This window comes from Puma concolor, chromosome A3, assembly GCF_028749965.1.
Source record: "Puma concolor isolate L17-30 chromosome A3, mPumCon1.1.hap2, whole genome shotgun sequence".
In the NCBI taxonomy this organism is placed as follows: domain Eukaryota; kingdom Metazoa; phylum Chordata; class Mammalia; order Carnivora; family Felidae; genus Puma; species Puma concolor.
In genome coordinates this window covers 36,282,396-36,291,247 of record NC_141669.1, presented here as the reverse complement: position 1 = coordinate 36,291,247, position 8,852 = coordinate 36,282,396, and positions in this window count along the sequence as shown.

The following is an 8,852-nucleotide window of genomic DNA, read 5'->3' as shown; positions in this document are numbered from 1 at the left end:
ATGGAATCTTAAAAAAAAAAAAAAGAAAAGAAAAAACAATAAAACCTCCCTGGCTTTTTTAATGTCACTTTCTACTTCCAAAACAGGAAGTGGTTGTCAGGCAGCCAAAAACATCCTGGAAATGAGTCCTGGGGTCTGTTTCAAGAAGTGTGACCTGGCACCACTGAGTTAATTGTGAACGCCTTGGGGAGGGGGGGACGGCAACAGGCCTTTGCCCAGTGACCCCGAATGTGCTGCCTGCCTGGGAGGCCAGGGGGACTCCCCACAGCAGAACCATGGTGGGGGAGAGCGCAGGGAGGGGATTTGAAACTGGAAACTACATGGCCCTCTCCTCCCCAACCTCCCAGCCTCTTGTAATTGATGGCGTGTCATATCCATCAGATCCGCTGGAGGTGAAGAAGGTTGTGATTCCCTCACGGGCTGGATGGTGAGGGGTTGGGGTATGTACCAAAGAGCAGGTACAATCCCAGTCCTGGGGGCTTCTTATGGTGCAAGGGATGAGGCCAGAGCAACTCGAGAGGAACCATTTGAAGTATATACTACCACACGCAAACAGAGCAGGTTTAACTTGCCAACCGGGTAGCATCTGGGAATCCCATCAGTAGAGGGAGGGAGCAGGAAGTGTCATCCAGCAGCTGAAGGCTTTGTCAGTTCGCAGCATTAGAGGATATCCTTCGCGTGAACTGGCCCCACTTCCTCTCCTGCGAAGCCTTCCAAGTTGGGAGGTTCCCTGGGGGCGTGGAGGCGATCAGAGAGAGCTGTCACCTAGCTGCGCTGGGTTCTGTTTGCTCAAAGCGGAGAATCGGAGACCCAGCCCCACCTACCTAAGGCACCGTGCCTGAGTTTTATCACGATCTGTTCCTTTACTCATTCAGCACGTATTCACGGAACACCTACTATGCTCCAGGCCCGGCATTCGGCTTGGAGGACACGGGGAGAGCAGCCCTCACATGATCCCTGTCCTAACTTACTATGCACGAAGTGGACAGCAATCGACACAAGAACCACAGAGGAAGAGCACAGACTGTTAGAAGAGCCTTTGTTGTTGCTGTTCTACCTGCATTCCAACCCTACTGGGGCCCGGAAGGTTAACAGCACTGCAGCAGGTGCAAGTAAGGGGTGGGTGTAGTGATCTCTCCTTAGCTGCATCCTCTCTCCGTCAACTCCACTGTCGGACCCTTGGGGACCGACTAGCTTCCCATCCACGTTTGGTTGTATGCCTCACTGTCTGAACTCCCACCCTTCGCTCTGAAACTCAGGAACACGTGGATTTGACAACCTAGTATCTCTCAACATCCAGACTTGCCATCTGAACCCCTGATAGGTGAACGCAGTAGTCAAATAGGTTTGGGTGGGGAGGGCGGGTGGAGGCACGAGTGAAGGGCTATGCCGTCTCACGTAGGAAAATGGAGGCCTCGGGCTTTACGACTCCTCGATGACGCACCAGACGAGGGCAGGCACGTCTGCAGACAGGAATAGAAAACAAAAATCATTCATGGCATACAGCTCAAATTCAGGATGGCGTGTCTGTTGCTTAGCCCATTTCTCACGCCCTGGAGACAGACTGGACCTTACCCTGCTCTCCTGTGTCTGACTTTGCCGGCAAAGTTTAACTCCGCAGGACTTCGTCCTTTCGGAGAGGCCACTTTGGGTGATAGCGGAAAAAGGCTCCAAGCTTTCTGAGCTCTCCTCCAGGTAGGTATCTCCGGGTGACCCAAACATGATCCCGTTGCGTCCTTCCTCTTTCCTCAAAGTTACCCTTTAACCCTGAAATGTTCTGTGCCTGCCCAGACGCCGGAGACACCGGGAGCCAGACTCTGTTCTGCCTGACGGCCTCAAGAACAGAGTGAACCGCAAGCTCCTCCCAAGCCTGGGCCTGTCGGTGTGTGCGTTCTATCTCCCTGATTTGAGAGTCGAGGTGGCTTTGACTTGTAGAGGCGGTAGTTGCAATCTGGCTGTGTCTGATTCCAGAGGCTAGAGCCAGTGGGACGCGTGTATCTGTGTAGCACCAAGGGGGAGAGCTGTTTGTGCCCCTTTTTCTGCAGCAGAAAGTTGTTGCAGTGGCCGTTGGCACTTTTGCTGCCCAGAATCCATCTACTTGTCTCCTGGTAGCTTTATTCCTCTTCCCCTTGTAGAGGAGCACCTCTTACACACACACACCCTTTTATCCCAGCTCCAGGGCTAGGCCCTGACTGGCCCCAGCAGATCAGCGTGTCCCATTGCCCTGTTCCAGTGAGGAGCCTGGGAATGGACCTGCAGAGAGCAAATCCCAGGAGATTTACTCACCGGAGCACTTTTCATTCCCTGCCTGGGATAGTGGGACAGATGAGACCTGAAGCCACTGTGTGCTGCAGGGACATTGCCACCAGGAAGAGAGAGCCTAGAGCTGTGCCTACATGGGGGTAGCACTGACTGAGGTTAAGAGTGAAACCAACTGCAGTGACAGTGACAGGTGGAGCTCACAGGCAGAGGGGATCTAGACCCCCGGTAGCATTGCTTGAGACCCTGGATCCAGCCTCACCTGAAGGCAGAATTCCCTTTGAACCTCTCACTTCCCTGAGGTAACCTATTCCCTCCATTGTTAAAGTTGGAATGGGTTCTCCCAACCCTTGCAATGGGATGAATCTTAGTGGCTACAACCGGCTATCCTTTCCCCAGGCATCCCCGGCTTTCTCCTGGCCTGCATTTTATTTGTCAGGCAACCAGTAAATCTTTTCTGAAAAAAACGGATGAGGCAGTTTATCGGTAGGGAGAAAGGCTGAGGAAGAGGAGCCCAAAAATTGAGCAGTTGTCTCCAAAGTCGTTATGACTGAAAGCGCAGGTTCAGTCATTCGAAAACATTTATTGAGTGCTTACTGTGTTCTGGGCCGTATTCAACATGAACAAAATCACTGCTGTCCTGAAGCCAACATCCTAGGGAGGGTCAGGGTGGGCAAGGAGACAAACAGTATACAAATGAATCAATAAGCATAAGAGATAGATGGGGATAAGTGCTATGCAGAGAATCAAAACAGGCTGGTGTCGTTTTGGTTCTGATCAAATAGAGACTAGTGGTGACTTTCCCATTTTCTCTTCTCTGATATCTCCAGGCCTGGGCCAGAGACAACGCGAAACCCAGCGCTGTGCACAGGATACGGACAAAAAAAAACAAAACAAAACAACCCCTCCCCCAAAGGAGCCCTCTATTTCTGGTCTGAGGAATGGGTAAGAGAGCCCTACAGGTCCTGGTCCAAGACAGAGTAGAAAACCTCTGTTTATATTTGTCTTTCCCATTCTTTCCTGCCCTAGCCCCCAGCTGTGACAGTAGTGGTGAAAGGCAGTGGCAGCCAGACAGGTAACTAGAACTTCTCTCTGACCACAGGAATCCTAAGAGCATGGGGGAAAAATCCCTGATGCTTTTTCTCCCTTTCTCTCTGTCTGTCTCTGTCCCTCTAATTCTCGTTGTGTGTGTGTGTGTGTGTGTGTGTGTGTGTTTTGGCAAAGCAGAGTAGGGAAACTAAAATCCTGGCGTTGCAGCCAGAGGACCAAGGTGAGAGGGGAAGGGGGCAGGATCTGCTAGAAATTGGAGAGTGTTGGGGAGTTCACAGAGAGGGAAGAGCTCAAAGTGATTCCCTAAAATGGTGTATGAATGCCTGAGCTCACCCAAAAATGGACCCTACACAGCATCCCAAAGGGTTGAGAACTGAGCTCCAGGATCCCAGATTGGTCCCAAGTCCCAGACTAGCACACACACACCGAGCAGATTGGAATAGCACTGCAAAGCCTTAAAAATGGAACTGACACTGGTCAGTACTTAGAGCCCAGAGATGATAGAGAGCAACTCGCAGCCTGAACCTAACCAGGCATTTGCCTGATCAAACAAACAAATCAACATTTTTATAGGATTTAAACAAGACCCATAATTTCATAACAATATTAACAATGTCCAGATACAATGCAAAATTACATGATATTTGGAGACCCAGGAAAATCTCCACATCTCTCAAGGAAAAAGACAAAAGGACCATCAAGGAGCAACTCTGAGATGACCCAAGGGTTCAAGTCGAGACCTTAAAGCAACTATCCTAATCACGCTCCAAGAAATATGGGCAAATCTTGAAACGAATAGAAAGATAGTCTCATCATAGAAACAGACGATACAAAAAGGATGGAATTGAAGTTTGGGGAATAAAAACTCTGATAACCAAAATGAAACCATTCATGGAATGGACTCCATTGTTTTTCCTCTTAAGTTCTTTAAAATATGTGCGATAGTTGAAAGCAAAAGTCATAGGATTGTCTGGTGGGGTTTGAATTTATGTATATAGAACACACATGACGATGTGATGGAAAAACAAGAGGGTAAAGGCGCCTACACGGTCGTAAGGTTTCTGCATCCCACTGGAAGGGACAAAATATTAATTCTGAGTAGACCAGAAAGTTAACTGTGAGTGTCGTAACTCCTAGAGCAGACTTCTAAACAAAGGGTACAAAGAGGCGTAGTCAAAACTCAATACACGAGCCAAAGTGGCCACTAAAAATATTCCAAAAGTCTGAAAGAATGCAGGGCAGAGGAAACAAAGAAATGAAACACAGAGCCAACAAACAAAAAACAAAAATAAAATGGTAGGCCTAAATCCAAACATATCAACAATTACATCCAGTCGAAATAGTCAAAAACACACCAAAGGCAGCAAACTCCAGGAAGGATTTTAAAAGAAAAAAGACCCAACTAAAGCATAACCACAGAATAAAAACATGTAAATATAGTTATAAAAGTAAGTTGAAAGTAAACTGGCGGCAGGGTGCCTGGGTGGCTCAGTCAGTTAAGCATCCGACTTCAGCTTAGGTCATGATCTCCCGGTTTGTGAGTTTGAGCCCCTCTGTGCTGACGGCTTAGAGCCAGGAGCCTGCTTCAGATTCTGTGTCTCCCTCCCACTCTCTCTGCTCCTCCCTTGCTCTCTCTCTCTCCCTCTCTCTCTCAAAAATAAACCAAATTAAAAAAAAAAATTAAGGGGTGGAAAAATGCAACCCCCAAATGTGTTATAATATACATGCAAACATCAATTACAAGGAGCAGTTCTTGCACACATCAGTGGTGGGAACATGAATACAGTAAAACCTTGGTTTGCGAGCATAATTTGTTCCGGAAACATGCTCGTCATCCAAAGCATTTATATAGCAAAGCGAATTTCCCCATAAGAAACGATGGAAACCCAGATGATTCATTCCACAACCCAAAAATATTCATATAAAAATGATTACAATACTGTAATATAATACAAAATAATAAAGAAAATAGAAAATATAAAGAAAAAAAGTTACCTTGCACTTACCTTTGAAAGCCTTCATGGCTGGTGTGAGGGAGACAGGAAGAGGGTTATTGTGCAGGACGACTTTCACAATCACTAACGGAATCACTGATTTCTATTGGCTCAGTGGAATCTTTTTCTTTTCATGCAACTTTAACAAGGAGGCTATCCAATGACACTTGCTTTTGCCTCCTTTCGAGGATTTCACAGAAATGTAATATTGCATCATCGTTAAACAGATTCACTGCTCATACTGCTACAGCCTTATTCAGGTGGTGCTTTTCTACATTTTACACTGTTTCCCACATTTCACACATCTCCCTAATCTCATTTGAAGTGAGGGATTCCTCCACCTTTTCTCCTCCTCCTCTGCAGACAAGGTGCAGATGTAGACTTCTTATAAACTCTTGCAATTTCAGCCACTCGCATACCTCGTTCGTACTTCTCGATGATTTCTTTCTTAACTTCCACTGTAATCATCTTCCTCTTACCACCTTTCTTTGCAACCTTTTTCTGCATGGGGACCATTGTATGCACTCGCATGGATTAATACGGTACAGTATTAATAAACTTTTGTCGTATACTGTATTTAATGTAACTGGCAATAAGGCAGCAGAGGAAAGGGTCTATACCTGCAGGCAGCCTGACGTAGAATGAAGCAAAGCATTCCTAAGCTTACTCTTGGATGGAAAAGCAAAGAACTGTCCATAGGTGCTTTGAAGTGACAAAAGATGTCAATGTTCAAAAACGTTCAAAGTGCCAGCTGTGGGCATCTTCCAACATTCTGAAAAATCACTCATTTCTGCCAAACACCATGGTCGGAGACCGAGCGAGCATCCAAGCATGGGAGACAATTATCCACAAGCCCGCAGTGACGTGGGGGCGGAGGGGGGCATTGGGGCACCGGCTCAGTTGTGGTCATGTGATGTTCCACGTCACATACTACTCATGTTGCAAGACATCCCTTGCGTATCAAGTTACAATTTATTAGAAACGTTTGCTCGTCTTGCAGAACACTCGGAGAACAAGTTGCTTGCAATCCAAGGTTTTACTGTAGTTTAAACCACTTTGTCAAACAGCTTGACGTTCCCTGCTAAAAACCACATACCACGTGACCCACAATTCTACTCCTAAGACATTCCCGATAGAAGTGCATACGCAGATGCTCCAAAAGCCATGTTCTAGAAGTTCATAGCAGTGTCCTTAATTTTTTTTAATTTTTTTTTAATGTTTATTTATTTTTGAGACAGAGAGAGACAGAGCATGAATGGGGGAGGGGCAGAGAGAGAGGGAGACACAGAATCGGAAGCAGGCTCCAGGCTCTGAGCCATCAGCCCAGAGCCTGATGCGGGGCTCAAACTCACGAACCGTGAGATCGTGACCTGAGCTGAAGTCGGACGCTCAACCGACTGAGCCACCCAGGCGCCCCAGCAGTTTCCTTAATTTTAACCCCAATTGAAAGGACTCCAATGTGCAGAAACCATAGATTGACAAAGTGTCTTCTACTCCTATAGTGGAACACTGCGGCAGGGAGTGAGCTACAAGACACAGTTACATGCACGAGTTTCACAGACGTCATGTTGAGTGGAAGACGCCAGACACAGAGGAATCCATCCAGAAACAGGCAAGACACGGCCTATGGGGTTAGGGCATCATGAGAACAGGGATTAGGAAGGAGGGCGAGAAAAATGTACCGGGAGTCTGGCAACATTCTGTGCTCTGGGCGGAAGTTTCATGGTCTGGATGTTTCGTGCACTCTTTCTGTAAGTGTACTATGCATCAATGGAAACAATTTTGAAACTATTTTTTTTTTCAATATATGAAATTTATTGTCAAATTGGTTCCCATGCAACACCCAGCGTGAAACTATTTTTTAAGATCCAGATGGACGTATTAACAGAGGAGGTTCTGTTGTTGTGGAAAGGAAGGAGGACCAGAAGAGATTTCAGGGTTAGAATTAGATAAACACGCAAGTACTTATTAAGCATCCGCCATATGCCAGAACTGTCCTAAATACTTTCATATGGATTATCCCATTGAACCCACCCCGACGAACGAAGGAGAAAATGGAGGCAACGGTGATGGTAATCAGCAGCATCAGACACTCTTGCAAGACCTTCAGGATTAACTCTCATTCTCAGCCCAGGAGGTGGAAACCAGCAGACCCTTCGCAGAAGAGTCTGGAAGGCCCCTCTTCTGGGCTTGGCATTCCCCCACGGCCCCACACCAGATTTCTGACCTTGTTTGCAAGTGCATTCATACCCACAGCCCCAGAGATGCATGGACTGGGCTTTCAAATTTTACTTTCCTTTCACTTCAAAAACATTTTCCTGTACGAAACTTAAGTTTGTTGTACGGGATGGAAAGCATGGCAAAGGCATTCTTTTGCTCATTTTTCTTTGAGATTTTCTGTGAAAAGTAAAGACTCATTTCCTGATACGTTTTCAGATAACACAACTTTCTGTATAGAATACGTAACAGTTGTGTTGGTAGTAAGTGTCTGGGGACATAAAGTAAAAAAAATGAACCCGGATCCAAAAAGAAAAAAAGGAAAAAAAAAAAACAAACCCAGCAGGGGGAAGACACCACCAAAGAGCAGTCTCCAAGAGCTTCGCAGATGCTGCGGGGGCATCACACTGCAAACGTGGTTCGATTATCTGAAGCCATCCATGAAGATCCCCTACAGGACCCGATGCATCTGGGGAAGTGTCTCCTGAAACGGAGTTTCAGCACAACTGTTGCCGGAAGTGCGTTAGAACAGCTGTCACCACAGAGTGTCTTGGGACGCCTCCTCCAGGAATACGGATACAAAGCTCGGCATCATTTCAGGAATGCATGAGCTGCCTCTCCATTTCTTCCCAGTCGAAGCTGTTCTTAACAACTCTGAACTTCTGCCCCTTCTGGGCTCTCCCTCCCTGGGATGCATCATGAATCCTTGCAGCTTTCGTACAAATAGCCCAAGTAGAGTGTGCTATACTTTGGCACATATAATACGACATCACTTGGTTAGATGTAAAATCTTTAAATTACGCCACAGCGTTTATCACCTGGTTTTGTCACGGCTTCATTTCTTAATACCCCAATTGCCTCAGGCGGTGTAAGCGGCTCAGACCCTGTCAACCTCTAAGGGGCCCCGGGTTCTATTATGACCTCTGCTTCATAGATGAGAAAGGATCCTGAGGACCGTGTTTTCCTTCTTGCTTTCCCTAAGCTGCTCCCATGATGCCGTGCTGTCAGTGGTCAAGTCAAAGCATCCTACATGCCATAAGAGAGGCACAGGGCTGACTTACAACCTTCAGGAGAGGCGGCAAGAGGTGGGATTCCTGGGGCGATGCCTGTGTAGCTTGAGTTCACCTGCAAACAAGTGGCAGGTGGGATTAAGGCCTCACTTTCTCCCTGGGTCTCCGCGGGCCTGGGAGAAGGGCATGAGCAGGCTGGCTTAAGGTTTACCGGTGTGCTCTTTGCCTCTCCTTGCAATGCTTTGCTTTGGACTTCATTTATCCAAACCCTGGCTCTCTGCTGGCTATCCCCAGACCAGGCAAAGGCCCAGCTGGCTGTTGC